At 43.7% G+C, this 15,652-nt stretch overlaps 2 long non-coding RNA genes across 2 annotated transcripts; both read left to right on the top strand.

The window, feature by feature from the left end:
• The first annotated feature begins 259 nt into the window (after window positions 1–259).
• Window positions 260–1,643, top strand: LOC112896259. Its single transcript, XR_003229401.1, has 3 exons — window positions 260–409; window positions 500–596; window positions 1,463–1,643. It is a non-coding gene; the product is annotated as an uncharacterized LOC112896259 (long non-coding RNA).
• An 8,016-nt stretch (window positions 1,644–9,659) lies between these two features.
• Window positions 9,660–11,036, top strand: LOC112896273. The gene is made up of 3 exons (XR_003229411.1): window positions 9,660–9,809; window positions 9,900–9,996; window positions 10,863–11,036. It is a non-coding gene; the product is annotated as an uncharacterized LOC112896273 (long non-coding RNA).
• Window positions 11,037–15,652: the final 4,616 nt, after the last annotated feature.

Raw genomic sequence — 15,652 nt, 5'->3', positions numbered from 1 at the left:
AGTGCGCCTCCTGCCTATCCCTGCCACGGCCCTCTCCTTCCTGAGCTGCTTCACCACAGAGGACCGCCTCCACTGGCATTTCCCCACCTCCTGACGTCTTCATTTTCCTTCCCTCGTTCTGTTTGCTGCTGCTTCCCTTGCGCCAAACTGCCATCCCCTTCCTCCTCCCTGCTGTGCGCCGTCCCTCTGTTCCAGGCCGCCTCCAACCTCGCCTCCGGATCCCTGTACCCCCCTGCCTTTCCCCAGGACAGAACCGCACCGCCCCTTGCCCTCCCAGGCCGGAGCAGTCTGTTCCACACGGAGCTCCACCTCCCCACCGCCGAGCACTCTCTTGTGGCCCTCCTGCTCACCTTGCGACCCCCAAAATGGGCTCCTGATGTGCTGCTCGACCTCCCCCGGCGACCATCTGGTGAGGTGCCCCTCCCTGCGTTGTTCCCCTGTACAGGATCTTCTTTTTCCCCATGGAATCAATCCCTGCGTCTCCTCTGTTTTGTTGCAGATAAGGGACCTCGTGCAGCAATTAAGACAAGTTCAGGGGGTTTTCTGCGAAGTGTAGACCCATAGGAACAGTGCTGTTCGAGGACCTGTATGTAAAGGTGCTTGTTATTTCATGTGAAGTGATGCTGCTGACTTGTAAAATCCCTAGAAAATCGTAGAAAATTCAAAAAAATATGAAACCAGTTGGATTTGAATCCTCATTTTAAACCCTATCACTTTTGTTTTATAACCATGTTATGAAAGTATATGGTTTGTTCCGTATTTAAAATAGAAGTAAAGGGATGCTTGTTATTTCATGTGAATGGTATTTCTGATTTGTAAATTCAATAGAAAATTGTAGGAAATTCCAAAAATTACAAAACCAGTTTTGTTTGAAACTAGATTTTGAACTCTACAACTTCTATTAAATAAGTTTGATATGAAACCAAATAGTTTTGAATCTTTGTTAAATCTAAGATAATAAAATGTAATATTCATGTCTCCTGCATGGTAACTGTGTTGATCTTGATTTTTGATATGCAATCCCTATGGATTAAGCATGAATTGATATGGAATTTTCAAACCTAAGTTTATTTTGTAATTTAAATTCTTTTAAGTTGATCAATTCAATTTATTTTATAATTAGCTAAATCTAGTCTATTCGGTAAAGCTTATCTAATTAGATCTTTTAGTTAGAATCAGTTAAGTATGCGATTGATCTGTGTTTAAATTTTCAAAACTTTATAACCTTAATTGTCCAAGCTCCACATTCAAATTTGAATAAATTGAGTATCTTAATTCTTGCTTTCAATTAAATCAATGCTATAGTCATGTTAGTCATGAGTTGAATGTTTAGGATTCAAGACTTAGGTTTCCCTCTTGTATCGTGAGTTCTCGAGTGTTAACCTTCTGGATTGCAGTTTATCGTAAAATAAAATAAGAAGACTGTACATTCTTTAATTTTATATTCTTGCATATCATATAGATCCGACTGCTTTTGCCGACGATGTCTACAAGCTGATCGTGGATCGAGCCGTGAAAATTCCTACAGATCCCGGAACCAGAAGAAGGTTGTTCTGAAGACCTCAAGAACTTCATCAGGGAATTCTCGGAAGGCCCGAACCAAAGTTTCGGACGTTATTAACTTGACTAACCCCAGCCTCACCAGTAAAGGCAAGCCCCGGACATATCCCACTATTTTATTTACACTGCAATCTATGTCTATCCATATTATATCTTGCATTAAGTCTAGGAATTGGAATGAAACCCTAGATGCATGAATTCTAGGAATCCAATGAAATGCTCCCGAGTCCTTAACGGATAGATGCTCCGCTAATAGGACCGGTAAAAGTCGGGTGATTTCCTGTCACTCGCGCGATATAGGAGTTGTAATGATTACATTCCTGTTATCACTATAAGGATGCCGGACGGGAGTTTTGTGCGGTATCATGGTCGAGATGATACCCCGTCTGTGTTGATGAATCTGATAAGGTCGCAGCGTGTGGAAGTGCGGGTTAAGTGTTTGAAAGTACTAGCCACATACCGTGAGTTATGGGTAAGCGGTAAGCCTAGTAGCCAATCGGACCGAGGAGTGGACATACCTCCCACCACATGTATTTGCTTCTTTTGGTTACTTGGTTCGATTGGGGAAATACGTGTTGCAAGGGCAACCAGGAATACGGGTTTTGTAGTCGCGCTACAGACGTATGTCCTGCACGGGTGATGTGCGTATGTTTCTACAGTCGCTTGTGGTGGACCTGTCCACGAGTCGGAATGAAAGGCAAACGGTTGCTTTGGAATGACCCTTTGGTGTTCCAAGCGTGTGAGTTAGGTTTACCTTGCAAGGTTGAAAAATTCGATTCTGAATCGTCCGCTTCTCACGAAGATTGAGACTGCTTGATCCCTTTTCCACATAGAGTAACAAGAGCAATATTATGGTTATCAAAGATGATGTTTGACCAAAGATTATACCATGCTTGCTTAGATATAGGTGCTTACTTAGAATGGATAATTAACTAGAATCTGAAAGCTAAAACTTGAAATTAAGGATCTACTCTTTGTTGCTTTTCAGCTGAAACTAAACCCAGAACCATTATAAGCTCTCATAAGTCTAGTTATGGGCTAAGTATACCCAATCCCGGGTAAGCCTTGCTGAGTATTAGTATACTCAGCCTTGCTAGTTATATGTTTTGCAGATGATGTCTTGAAGACCCTACTCTTCCCTTGCCTTGGCCCTGTGCTCTCCCAGAAGGTTGGTCCGTGGAATGGGACCCGTCCCCGGCCAGCACTGGTGATATCGAGTGATGTCGTGCTCGGGCTTAGCATGACATTCGTCTTAACGTTGTATGGTAATCATCGCGTATGTTTTCCGCTGCTAACAACCATAGTTTTTAACAATTTGTAATCTTTTCTCTGAATTTAAATTATCGTACCTCTTTTGGAAACCCTTGTAATATAATTCCCTGTGATGTAAAATGTGATGGTGAATGTATCTCTGAACTCACCTTCGTGTGAGGTAGCCTTATTTGATCCTGTGTAGCGGTGGTTTATCGGGACGTTACCCGACAGGCCAAGGGATTATACCGTTTGAAGCACGTTGGAGCCCTCAGGATTGGACTCGCGTACTTGAGCCGGTATAATTCTGGTTGGTTCTGCCACAGCTGGTATCAGAGCTATAAGGTTACCCTGGAGATACACTTTACCTTAAAAATGCTTCCAGTATAAAAGTTTGACCAACAAAATGTTTGAAAAAGTCACGTTGGATTCGTTAAGGATCGTGCTTAGTACGTAAAGCCCTAGGGTAATGCTTATGAGGGATTTAGAGGTGGCTATATATGTATATATGTATAATTCTAACTACCAGCATTACTTTTCTGTCAAAACTTAAATTCATGCACAACCCAACCTTACTTTCTGTAACGACATCTTCGATCGTGAGGTAAGAAGGTAAGGATCCTCAGCCAACTGAGGGAGCTTGGCCTTCCCGTCGGTGATGCGAACCGAACGCTGTTTCTCAAGCAGTGGCCTACTTGAGATGCTGCCAATGTACCAACTTCGGTTGATTACATTGGGAGTATATAGTTAGGTAAGGGGGTATGAACAGCAACATCCCCGTATTTTGCGGTACCCCCGTGAATACGTTATCTCAATAACGTATACTAACGTTGTCTGTACGGCGGTAATTGTACAGATGCTGTTTCTATAGTGAACAGTAATGGATGGGAACGCTTTCATGACATGCTGGCATGAAAGGTTCATTGGATATATATTGTGGTTTTCTGCAGGTACACTAACCACGAATACGAAACTAGGACGGATAGGGTGTATCGACTAGTTAATAGTGAGAGACGTATGTACTATGCCACCGAAACTAATCACGTAAGTCCGAAGATATTCGGCAGTTGTTTTTGGTTTGTGAGGACGAGTAGAACGTGCATGCATAACTCATCATTAAATGCATCATACAAGGTGTGTTTTGGTTCTTCTAAGGATGTGTGTTAGAATGTTGATCTTTGGTGTGATTAGTGGGATTCTTGTAGTAGTGTTGATTAAGTCTCTTAAGTATCTTTCTGCTTTCCAGTCCTTGCTATATCAAAATCAGTTATCTCGTCCTATTTACCCTGTAAGTCTTCAGCAGGGTAAATAAATTTTATCATCTAAATTCTTGTTTCAGATGGTTGGAGCCACACGTGGAACCCCGGAAGGTTTCCGGGCAGATCAATCCAGCAATTCCCAACCACCATTCCCATCACTTTCACATCTAGCCGAGGTTATGGCTCGGCAAACTGAACTTCTCAACCTATTGGTACAAACACAACAGAATCAACAACACCAGCAGTTACAAGGTCGTGATGAACCTCAGGTGGCAACTTATCAAGATTTCCTCAGTACTCAGCCCCCGCTGTTCAGCAAAGCGGAGGAGCCCTTGGATGCTGATGCTTGGCTCCGCACCATTGAATCTAAGTTTGCTCTTCTCACGATTCCATGTGCGGACTCCAACAAGGCTTATTTTGCTGCCCAACAATTGCACGGAGCTGCCCGTATCTGGTGGGATAATTATTGTGCTATGCAAACTGATGGCCATGTTATCTCCTGGGAAGAATTCCGTAATGCCTTCAGGGCACATCATATACCTGAAGGGCTGGTGGAACGGAAACTGAATGAGTTCTTGGCACTTACCCAGGGCACCCGCACCGTACTGCAGTATGCACAGGCTTTTAATCATCTGTGTCAGTACGCGGGCTACCATGCTGATAATGATGCCAAGAAGCAAGATCGTTTTCGTCGAGGTTTGGATACTAAGCTCAAAGAACATCTGAATCTTGTCAAGGCGAATACTTTTAGTGAGTTGGTCAATATGGCACTAACTCAGGAGGACTGCATTACGGCACACCGTGCCGAAAAGAAGCGTAAAGTCTCCACTGGATCCACGAGCGTCCAACCCTCGTGGTATCAGTTTGATCAGAACGTATTGCCTGAAGCACCACCACGAAATGCTTCGATCGGCAGACTGATTCTTAGACCGCCTCAACAGCAAGAAGAGTATCAACCTCCTGTACTTCTACAACAACCACAACAATTTGGCCCACGGCCGAATATTCAACAAGCTCGCCAGAAAAGCAACACTCATTGCTGTTTAAAGTGCGGAAGTGCGGATCACCTCCTTAAAAATTGTCCGCCACTCAGAAGACCTAATCAAGGGCAGAATTCCAGTCAGAATGATCAGAACAAGGGTAAGAGGCTGATGATGCAAGTCCGGTATGGACATATCAATTTCACTACCCTTGCAGAACTTCCGGATGGAGCTCCTATCATGTCGGGTACATTTTCGGTACATCACAAACCAGTTGTTGCATTATTCGATTCTGGAGCAACTCATAGTTTCATTAGTAACAACTGCAGTACCCGAATAGGACTTGATCTTTGCCCTACTAAGGGGTCATATGTGATCTCTACCCCGGGAGGAAAAATTTCATCTGGCCAAATGGTCAAAAAGGTGCCAATTCAATTGGGTAGCAAGGAAATCAGAACTGATTTGATTCTATTAAACCTAGAGGGTATTGATATTATACTTGGGACAAATTGGATGGCAGAACATAGAGTACTGCTAGATATCTCTTCCCGAGTTATTGAGATTGATTCACCACATCAAGGAGCAACTACCCTCTATCTGCCCCAGCAGGAGTATCTGCACTCTTGCGCTTATGCTATCACAGACGTTAAAGTAAAAGATATTCCAGTGGTCTGTGAATACCCCGATGTCTTTCCAGATGATTTGCCTGGGATGCCACCAGACAGAGACATCGAGTTTATTATTGAACTTCAACCTGGCACCGCTCCTATTTCGAAGAGGCCGTATCGTATGCCTCCAAATGAGTTGGCTGAATTGAAAATCCAACTCCAAGATCTTCTTGATAAAGGTTTTATACGCCCAAGTGCGTCACCTTGGGGTTGTCCCGCTCTCTTCGTTAAAAAGAAGGACAATAGCCTAAGGCTATGTGTCGATTATCGACCACTCAATGCGGTTACCATTAAAAACAAGTATCCTCTTCCCCGCATTGACATATTGTTTGATCAGTTAGCTGGAGCTAAGGTCTTCTCAAAAATTGACTTACGCTCTGGTTATCATCAGATCAAGATTAGGCCTTGCGACATTCCAAAAACGGCCTTCTCAACCAGATATGGACTTTATGAATATCTGGTTATGTCATTTGGGCTTACCAATGCACCGGCATATTTCATGTATCTTATGAATTCAGTCTTTATGCCGGAACTTGACAAATTCGTCATGGTCTTCATCGATGATATTCTGATATATTCCAGGACTAAAGAAGACCATGCTAATCATTTACATGTCGTGCTTCAACGACTACGAGATCATCGCCTTTATGCCAAATTCTCAAAATGTGAATTCTGGCTAGATAGTGTGAAATTTTTGGGACACACTATCTCTAGTGAGGGCATATCGGTTGATCCTACTAAAGTCCAGGAAGTTATGGACTGGAAACCTCCAACTTCAGTCCATCAGGTTCGGAGTTTCCTTGGCTTGGCAGGATATTATCGCCGATTCATTCCAGACTTCTCCAAGATAGCTAAACCAATGACTGAGCTACTGAAGAAAGAAGTTAAGTTCTGCTGGGATACTAAGTGTGATGAAGCATTCCACACTTTGAGAAGACTTTTGACAACTGCCCCAGTATTAGCTCAGCCGGATAATACTCAGCCTTTTGATGTCTATTGCGATGCCTCTGGAACTGGCCTTGGTTGTGTTCTTATGCAAAACAACCGAGTCATCGCTTACGCATCCAGAGCACTTCGAAATCATGAGCAAAATTATCCAACTCATGATCTTGAATTGGCAGCGGTTATTCATGCTCTCAAGATCTGGAGACATCATCTTATGGGTGCTAAGTGTAACATCTACACTGACCATAAGAGCCTCAAGTATATTTTCACTCAAGCTGATCTGAATATGAGGCAAAGGCGTTGGTTAGAATTGATTAAAGACTACGATCTTGAGGTACATTACCATCCTGGTAAAGCCAATGTGGTTGCAGATGCCCTTAGCCGCAAGGCACGATGTCATTGCTTATCCGTTGAGGCTTTCAATGACACTCTCTGCAATCAGATGAGGAAACTCAATTTAGAAATCATTCCTCAAGGTAGTCTAAATCATTTATCCCTTGAGAATACCCTTCGAGATAAAATTATCAAATCTCAACTACATAACGAGGGTATCAATAATATCAAGCTAAAGCTATCACAGGGAGAAGCTAAATATAAGTGTTTTCACACTGATCATCAAGGAACCTTATGGTTCAACAATCGAATTGTTGTACCTAAAGATCATCAGCTTCGCAAGCAAATCCTTGATGAGGCACATCTATCCAAGTTCTCTATTCATCCTGGTAGTACCAAAATGTATCAAGATCTTCGACAAAATCTTTGGTGGACCAGAATGAAAAGAGAAATTGCCAAGTATGTATCCGAGTGTGATACGTGTCAGAGAGTCAAAGCCACTCATCTCAAAGCATCAGGTACACTTCAGCCACTACCCATTCCGTCATGGAAATGGGAAGACATCAGTATGGATTTCATTGTTGGTCTTCCCGATACGTCTCAAAAGCATGACTCCATATGGGTAATCATTGATAGACTTACCAAAACAGCTCATTTTCTTCCCGTGCATACCACCTACTTAACTAAGAAGTATGCCGAAGTCTATCTGGATCAAATTGTTCGGTTGCATGGTGTTCCTAAAACCATTATTTCTGATCGAGGGCCCCAATTCATTGCACGCTTCTGGGAACAGTTGCAGTCTGCTCTTGGAACTAAACTGATTCGAAGCTCTGCATATCATCCTCAAACTGATGGACAGACTGAGCGAGTCAACCAAATACTGGAGGACATGCTCCGAGCTTGTGTTATACATTATGGTACAAGCTGGGACAAATGTCTTGCCTTGGCCGAGTTCTCTTACAACAACAGCTATCAATCTAGCCTTCAGATGGCTCCTTTTGAAGCATTATACGGTCGCAGATGTCGAACTCCTTTGAATTGGTCTCAGACCGGTGAACGCCACATCTTCGGACCCGATCTGGTTGTAGAAGCCGAAGATAAGGTCAAGGTTATTCAAGCCAATCTCAAAACCGCTCAGTCTAGACAGAAAAGCTATGCAGATAAAAGAAGGAAACCTTTGCAGTTCCAAGTAGGAGATTTTGTTTATCTCCGAGTCTCTCCTACCAAAGGTGTCCAGCGTTTCGGCATAAAAGGAAAGTTAGCACCACGGTATGTTGGACCCTTTGAGATCCTTAAAGTCTGTGGCCCTGTGGCTTACAAGATTCGCCTTCCATCTCAATTGGCTGCCATTCACGATGTTTTCCATGTCTCTTAACTCAAGAAGTGTATTAAAGTACCTACAGAGGTCATTGAAACCACCGCCATTGAGATTGAACCTGATCTGTCTTACACCGAGCAACCTATTCAAATTTTGGATACCAAGGAAAGAGCCACTAGAAGAAAGACAGTTAAGATGTACAAGATCTTATGGGATCACCACACCGAAGAAGAAGCAACCTGGGAAACGGAATCTTATCTTCAACAAAATCTCCCAAACTTCCTTCAAGTCAATCCCCAAACTTAATCGTCTGTTTCTTTCCGCCTTCGAATCTCGGGATGAGATTCTTTTTAGGGGGGAGGGCTGTGACACCCTAGGTGTCAAATTGTACCATAATATGTATGAAATGTAATGCATGTGTTGATTTGTAAAAAAAGTTGGATGTATTTGTAGCAATAAGACCCTAGGTGTAATTTTATAAAAATATGAGTCCTTTTGTGTAAATGCACGAGTTACAAAAGTAATTTTTAAAAGTTACCAGGGGCCAAATTATAAGAATGCAAGTAATCATGACAGCTCTGAAAACTTGCAATTAGGCCCAAGTTGTGTGTAAAATATGCAACAAGGACAAATTTTTATAAAACTTAAAGTTAGTCCAAAATCTCAAAATAAAGTTGTATATTTTGAGTTTTTGAATTCAAACCCTAAAACAAAGTTGTAGAGCTTGAAAAGTTGTACAACTTTCATTTTGAACACTTTTCCTTTTGAGCCCTAGTTTAAAAGTTATCGCTGTTTTACAGACAGGTCCCTGGAATTTTGAAAATTTACATTTGGGTCCAGTCGTCCCCAACCCTCCTTCTTCCTCCTCTGGCTGTTTACTGCTGCTCCTCTGTTTTACTGTGCCGGCGCCGCAATTCTTGAATTCAAGCCGGCCAGTGCAGCCCCCCTTCCCCCCCCTCTCCTAGGCGCCGCCCTAGGCCTGCTCTTTGCCCTAGCCCGCCCCCGTGGCCGTTCCTCGCGCTCCTACGTGTCTGCCGTTGTCGCCCGAGCTGCTACGTGGCCGGTCTCCCCACGCCACCTCCCTCCAGTGCGCCTCCTGCCTATCCCTGCCACGGCCCTCTCCTTCCTGAGCTGCTTCACCACAGAGGACCGCCTCCACTGGCATTTCCCCACCTCCTGACGTCTTCATTTTCCTTCCCTCGTTCTGTTTGCTGCTAATTCCCTTGCGCCAAACTGCCATCCCCTTCCTCCTCCCTGCTGTGCGCCGTCCCTCTGTTCCAGGCCGCCTCCAACCTCGCCTCCGGATCCCTGTACCCCCCTGCCTTTCCCCAGGACAGAACCGCACCGCCCCTTGCCCTCCCAGGCCGGAGCAGTCTGTTCCACACGGAGCTCCACCTCCCCACCGCCGAGCACTCTCTTGTGGCCCTCCTGCTCACCTTGCGACCCCCAAAATGGGCTCCTGATGTGCTGCTCGACCTCCCCCGGCGACCATCTGGTGAGGTGCCCCTCCCTGCGTTGTTCCCCTGTACAGGATCTTCTTTTTCCCCATGGAATCAATCCCTGCGTCTCCTCTGTTTTGTTGCAGATAAGGGACCTCGTGCAGCAATTAAGACAAGTTCAGGGGGTTTTCTGCGAAGTGTAGACCCATAGGAACAGTGCTGTTCGAGGACCTGTATGTAAAGGTGCTTGTTATTTCATGTGAAGTGATGCTGCTGACTTGTAAAATCCCTAGAAAATCGTAGAAAATTCAAAAAAATATGAAACCAGTTGGATTTGAATCCTCATTTTAAACCCTATCACTTTTGTTTTATAACCATGTTATGAAAGTATATGGTTTGTTCCGTATTTAAAATAGAAGTAAAGGGATGCTTGTTATTTCATGTGAATGGTATTTCTGATTTGTAAATTCAATAGAAAATTGTAGGAAATTCCAAAAATTACAAAACCAGTTTTGTTTGAAACTAGATTTTGAACTCTACAACTTCTATTAAATAAGTTTGATATGAAACCAAATAGTTTTGAATCTTTGTTAAATCTAAGATAATAAAATGTAATATTCATGTCTCCTGCATGGTAACTGTGTTGATCTTGATTTTTGATATGCAATCCCTATGGATTAAGCATGAATTGATATGGAATTTTCAAACCTAAGTTTATTTTGTAATTTAAATTCTTTTAAGTTGATCAATTCAATTTATTTTATAATTAGCTAAATCTAGTCTATTCGGTAAAGCTTATCTAATTAGATCTTTTAGTTAGAATCAGTTAAGTATGCGATTGATCTGTGTTTAAATTTTCAAAACTTTATAACTTTAATTGTCCAAGCTCCACATTCAAATTTGAATAAATTGAGTATCTTAATTCTTGCTTTCAATTAAATCAATGCTATAGTCATGTTAGTCATGAGTTGAATGTTTAGGATTCAAGACTTAGGTTTCCCTCTTGTATCGTGAGTTCTCGAGTGTTAACCTTCTGGATTGCAGTTTATCGTAAAATAAAATAAGAAGACTATACATTCTTTAATTTTATATTCTTGCATATCATATAGATCCGACTGCTTTTGCCGACGATGTCTACAAGCTGATCGTGGATCGAGCCGTGAAAATTCCTACAGATCCCGGAACCAGAAGAAGGTTGTTCTGAAGACCTCAAGAACTTCATCAGGGAATTCTCGGAAGGCCCGAACCAAAGTTTCGGACGTTATTAACTTGACTAACCCCAGCCTCACCAGTAAAGGCAAGCCCCGGACATATCCCACTATTTTATTTACACTGCAATCTATGTCTATCCATATTATATCTTGCATTAAGTCTAGGAATTGGAATGAAACCCTAGATGCATGAATTCTAGGAATCCAATGAAATGCTCCCGAGTCCTTAACGGATAGATGCTCCGCTAATAGGACCGGTAAAAGTCGGGTGATTTCCTGTCACTCGCGCGATATAGGAGTTGTAATGATTACATTCCTGTTATCACTATAAGGATGCCGGACGGGAGTTTTGTGCGGTATCATGGTCGAGATGATACCCCGTCTGTGTTGATGAATCTGATAAGGTCGCAGCGTGTGGAAGTGCGGGTTAAGTGTTTGAAAGTACTAGCCACATACCGTGAGTTATGGGTAAGCGGTAAGCCTAGTAGCCAATCGGACCGAGGAGTGGACATACCTCCCACCACATGTATTTGCTTCTTTTGGTTACTTGGTTCGATTGGGGAAATACGTGTTGCAAGGGCAACCAGGAATACGGGTTTTGTAGTCGCGCTACAGACGTATGTCCTGCACGGGTGATGTGCGTATGTTTCTACAGTCGCTTGTGGTGGACCTGTCCACGAGTCGGAATGAAAGGCAAACGGTTGCTTTGGAATGACCCTTTGGTGTTCCAAGCGTGTGAGTTAGGTTTACCTTGCAAGGTTGAAAAATTCGATTCTGAATCGTCCGCTTCTCACGAAGATTGAGACTGCTTGATCCCTTTTCCACATAGAGTAACAAGAGCAATATTATGGTTATCAAAGATGATGTTTGACCAAAGATTATACCATGCTTGCTTAGATATAGGTGCTTACTTAGAATGGATAATTAACTAGAATCTGAAAGCTAAAACTTGAAATTAAGGATCTACTCTTTGTTGCTTTTCAGCTGAAACTAAACCCAGAACCATTATAAGCTCTCATAAGTCTAGTTATGGGCTAAGTATACCCAATCCCGGGTAAGCCTTGCTGAGTATTAGTATACTCAGCCTTGCTAGTTATATGTTTTGCAGATGATGTCTTGAAGACCCTACTCTTCCCTTGCCTTGGCCCTGTGCTCTCCCAGAAGGTTGGTCCGTGGAATGGGACCCGTCCCCGGCCAGCACTGGTGATATCGAGTGATGTCGTGCTCGGGCTTAGCATGACATTCGTCTTAACGTCGTATGGTAATCATCGCGTATGTTTTCCGCTGCTAACAACCATAGTTTTTAACAATTTGTAATCTTTTCTCTGAATTTAAATTATCGTACCTCTTTTGGAAACCCTTGTAATATAATTCCCTGTGATGTAAAATGTGATGGTGAATGTATCTCTGAACTCACCTTCGTGTGAGGTAGCCTTATTTGATCCTGTGTAGCGGTGGTTTATCGGGACGTTACCCGACAGGCCAAGGGATTATACCGTTTGAAGCACGTTGGAGCCCTCAGGATTGGACTCGCGTACTTGAGCCGGTATAATTCAGGTTGGTTCTGCCACAGCCGATGTAGTTTCATCTAGTTTAATCTACAAGTTATCAATTTCTATCAAGTTCTTGTAAGGCTGCATCGTTCGATCTCTTGCTAGTTTTTAATAGATTTCATAATTTATCAAGTGGTAGTCATTGGGTTGTCGGCTTCAGCTAATCTTTTCACACAATTATATTATAGCCGATTTACTTGTTGATCATCGCTTCTACTACCAAACTATTTGCGATCTATACTTTGTTTGCGTGTAGTGCGATCGGACGATTCGCTTGCTTTATCATTGTTATCTCAGGCTGTCTCGGTTAAGTCTGATCCTTGAGTAATCATGTTAGGACAAGTCTTATCAGCAAGATCTGTCTGCTGGCTAATGATTGCATGATGGTGATGGTTTGGTAGTATCAATCGGCTTTCTTGGCCGATTCTGAGCTTAACGATAAGTGTAAATTCTGATATAATTAGATGTATTGGTTAATTATGCTCGATTTGTTGCCCTGCTGTCAGCGTTGTGTCGATTAGGTCCGATCCAACTAATGGTGATAATAAGTTTAGCTTAATTAGCGTGTGCATTTAGTTATGAGGTTTTTATTCTTAATCCTATTTTATCATGAAATAGGCTTCATAGCCGATGCTCGATATTACGCTACAGACGTCGTAGCCGATGCGTTTGATGGAACTATTCGGAATCCCAGCTGTGTCACACCCGATTTATAAGAACATAAATCGAGCAATCATATATGCGCCAGGATCAAGTCACGCATATATACAACAGACTATCAAGATATCACAACACATGTCACGAATAAAAGCGTATAAATTATAAAATGAATATCTTTATTACAACTGAATCAAGAATCAGTTCAAGGAATGCGGAAGCGTAAAATGGATACATGAAGAGCTGGGCGCCACAGGGACGTCGACTGGGAGACAAACGCCTAGAAGTCGTCAAAGCCACTGACGTAGTCCTCCACGTTGCCGGGCACTGAGCAGCAGTCGAAGATATCCGAAATAGAACAGAAGAGTAGAGAGGCAAGTGTGAGTACAAACTAGTACTCAACAAGTATAACACGAGCATGAGGCCCTAAGGTTAGCTGACTCAACTGCATTAGCTTTTAATCTTGGCAAATTTTATTAAAGCTAATTACTACAAGTGAATGAATTACCATAAACCCAATTGCATAATAAATTAATCAATGTTAATTAAGAACTACTGAGATCCACCCAAACCAACCACCCGGGGAATCGCCCTCGTCAAAGGTTGATAACCCCACTAATCAGACGGAGGATCTGGGCCGCTCATGACTGTGAGCACAGCTGATATATCAGTTTTACACTCTCGAGAGGTTGCACAACTTTACCCACAAGTCGTGGGCTACGCTAGTTGTTCATCACACTTCCTTGGGTGAGATGGCTAGCAAGCACACTACGAGACCGTTACAAAGGATCACATTGGTAAGGTGTAACCGCTAAGGATTCTGGATCAGCGACGATGGGGCCCACCTCCGGGGGTACAAGACACACAGCACAGACCAAGCCGGAGGAGCAGGGACCATTGAAGCTTACCACCCCTCTTGCCCACGCAGGTAAGTTACTCCCAAACCAAAATGACCTAATTAGTAAGTCAAGACCATCCCATTCCAGTCTTGTGGTTGCGCGGTTGTCCCAGGTTGTCGCTCTATGAACCGGTCCTTAGGGAGAGTGGCCAACCAAGCACTAAGCACCGTGCTGGCCCCCTAAACCAAGTTTCTACAAAAACATCTTTTAAGGAGACGTGAGCCACTCAAGCACACAGCACAGAGGGCCATTCTCAGAGTTAAGTTGCATATAACCATTAATCAAATTTAATTAAAAAGGACCAAGTGTGTTATAGCGCAGCAACCTAGCACAACTAACCAAAACGCAACCCAAAGGATATATATAAAGGGTAAATAAGTGGCTAGGAAAGTCCTTATAGGCGTACAGTATTAAAATGCAGAATGAAATTGTATTTAAAAGTGATAGGATGTTCATGTTATACTTGCCTTCCTCGTACTCTCCCGGCTGCTGCTCGAACTGCTCGGAAGACGGCTGCTCCTGGTACTGGTCCAAAGGCTCCGCGTCTACTCACGATCATCAAACATAGTCCACACATACACATATGCACAAACAATAGCAAACTATAAGAAAACAGTACACCAATACAATAAAACAGCACATGAAACTAGCCTAGAACTATTCTACGCATTACAACGATCGCGTGGATATAAAGAACACCTAAAACGGAACTAAAACGCGAAAACTGCGCTCAAAACAGGATCCAGGGGCTTATTTGTAAGAAAAACCTAACTTTCAGGGGCTTCTGGACAAAACCCGGGGACCTAAACATAAATAAAGCATAGACCCGGGGGCTAGCACGTGAAAACACGCGGCACGGACTGCGGGTTAGATTTCCAGAGAGACTAGGGGTCTAAACGAATAAAACGGGACTTAACTGCGAATACTTTTGAACTACACGGGAGCGCGGGTTGATTTCAGAAAAACCCGAGGGCTCTTTAGCAAAACGGCAAGGCCGAACCGGTATCTTCTGTTCTCGGCCCTCGGATCTTGATCGCGCGGCTGAGATTAGACTTACTAAACGAAGGGGTACGCGCGAACCTCCGCCCTTGGATCGGGATCTGGCGGTTGAGGTCTAACCTAGATCTCGATCTAATCTCATTCGCTGGATTTGAAACAGACGGCCCGGATCAAATCTGATCCGCGAACCGGTACGGGCAACGCTTGGCCGCTGGATCGCGATCGAAGGGTCACGGTTCACTGGGGCTCCGATCTAATCGCGAACGCTGGACTCGGATCGGACGGCTCAGAAGAGAGAGAGGGTCCGGCGGCGGTGGAGGTCACCGGAGCTTCCTTCCCGCGGCGGTGCCTCGCCGGAGGTGACCGAACTTCATGCTCCGGGCTCGGATTTGGACGACGTCAAGTCCTAGAGGTCGAGCACGACCTGGGAAACTCTTCTAGGCACTACAGAAGGTGAGACGGGGCTCGGGTATGTGATCCCCACGACGTGGGTGGCTCGGGGCGGCGGACACGCCGGCGTGCGCGTGTTCCCAGCGCTGCAGAGGCCTAAAGGCTACGGCATTAGGTGCAACATGACCAG

This window comes from Panicum hallii, chromosome 6 (genome assembly GCF_002211085.1).
Source record: "Panicum hallii strain FIL2 chromosome 6, PHallii_v3.1, whole genome shotgun sequence".
NCBI classification, from domain to species: domain Eukaryota; kingdom Viridiplantae; phylum Streptophyta; class Magnoliopsida; order Poales; family Poaceae; genus Panicum; species Panicum hallii.
Note: the sequence above shows the minus strand (reverse complement) of the source record. Positions and strands in the feature narration are given on the sequence as shown.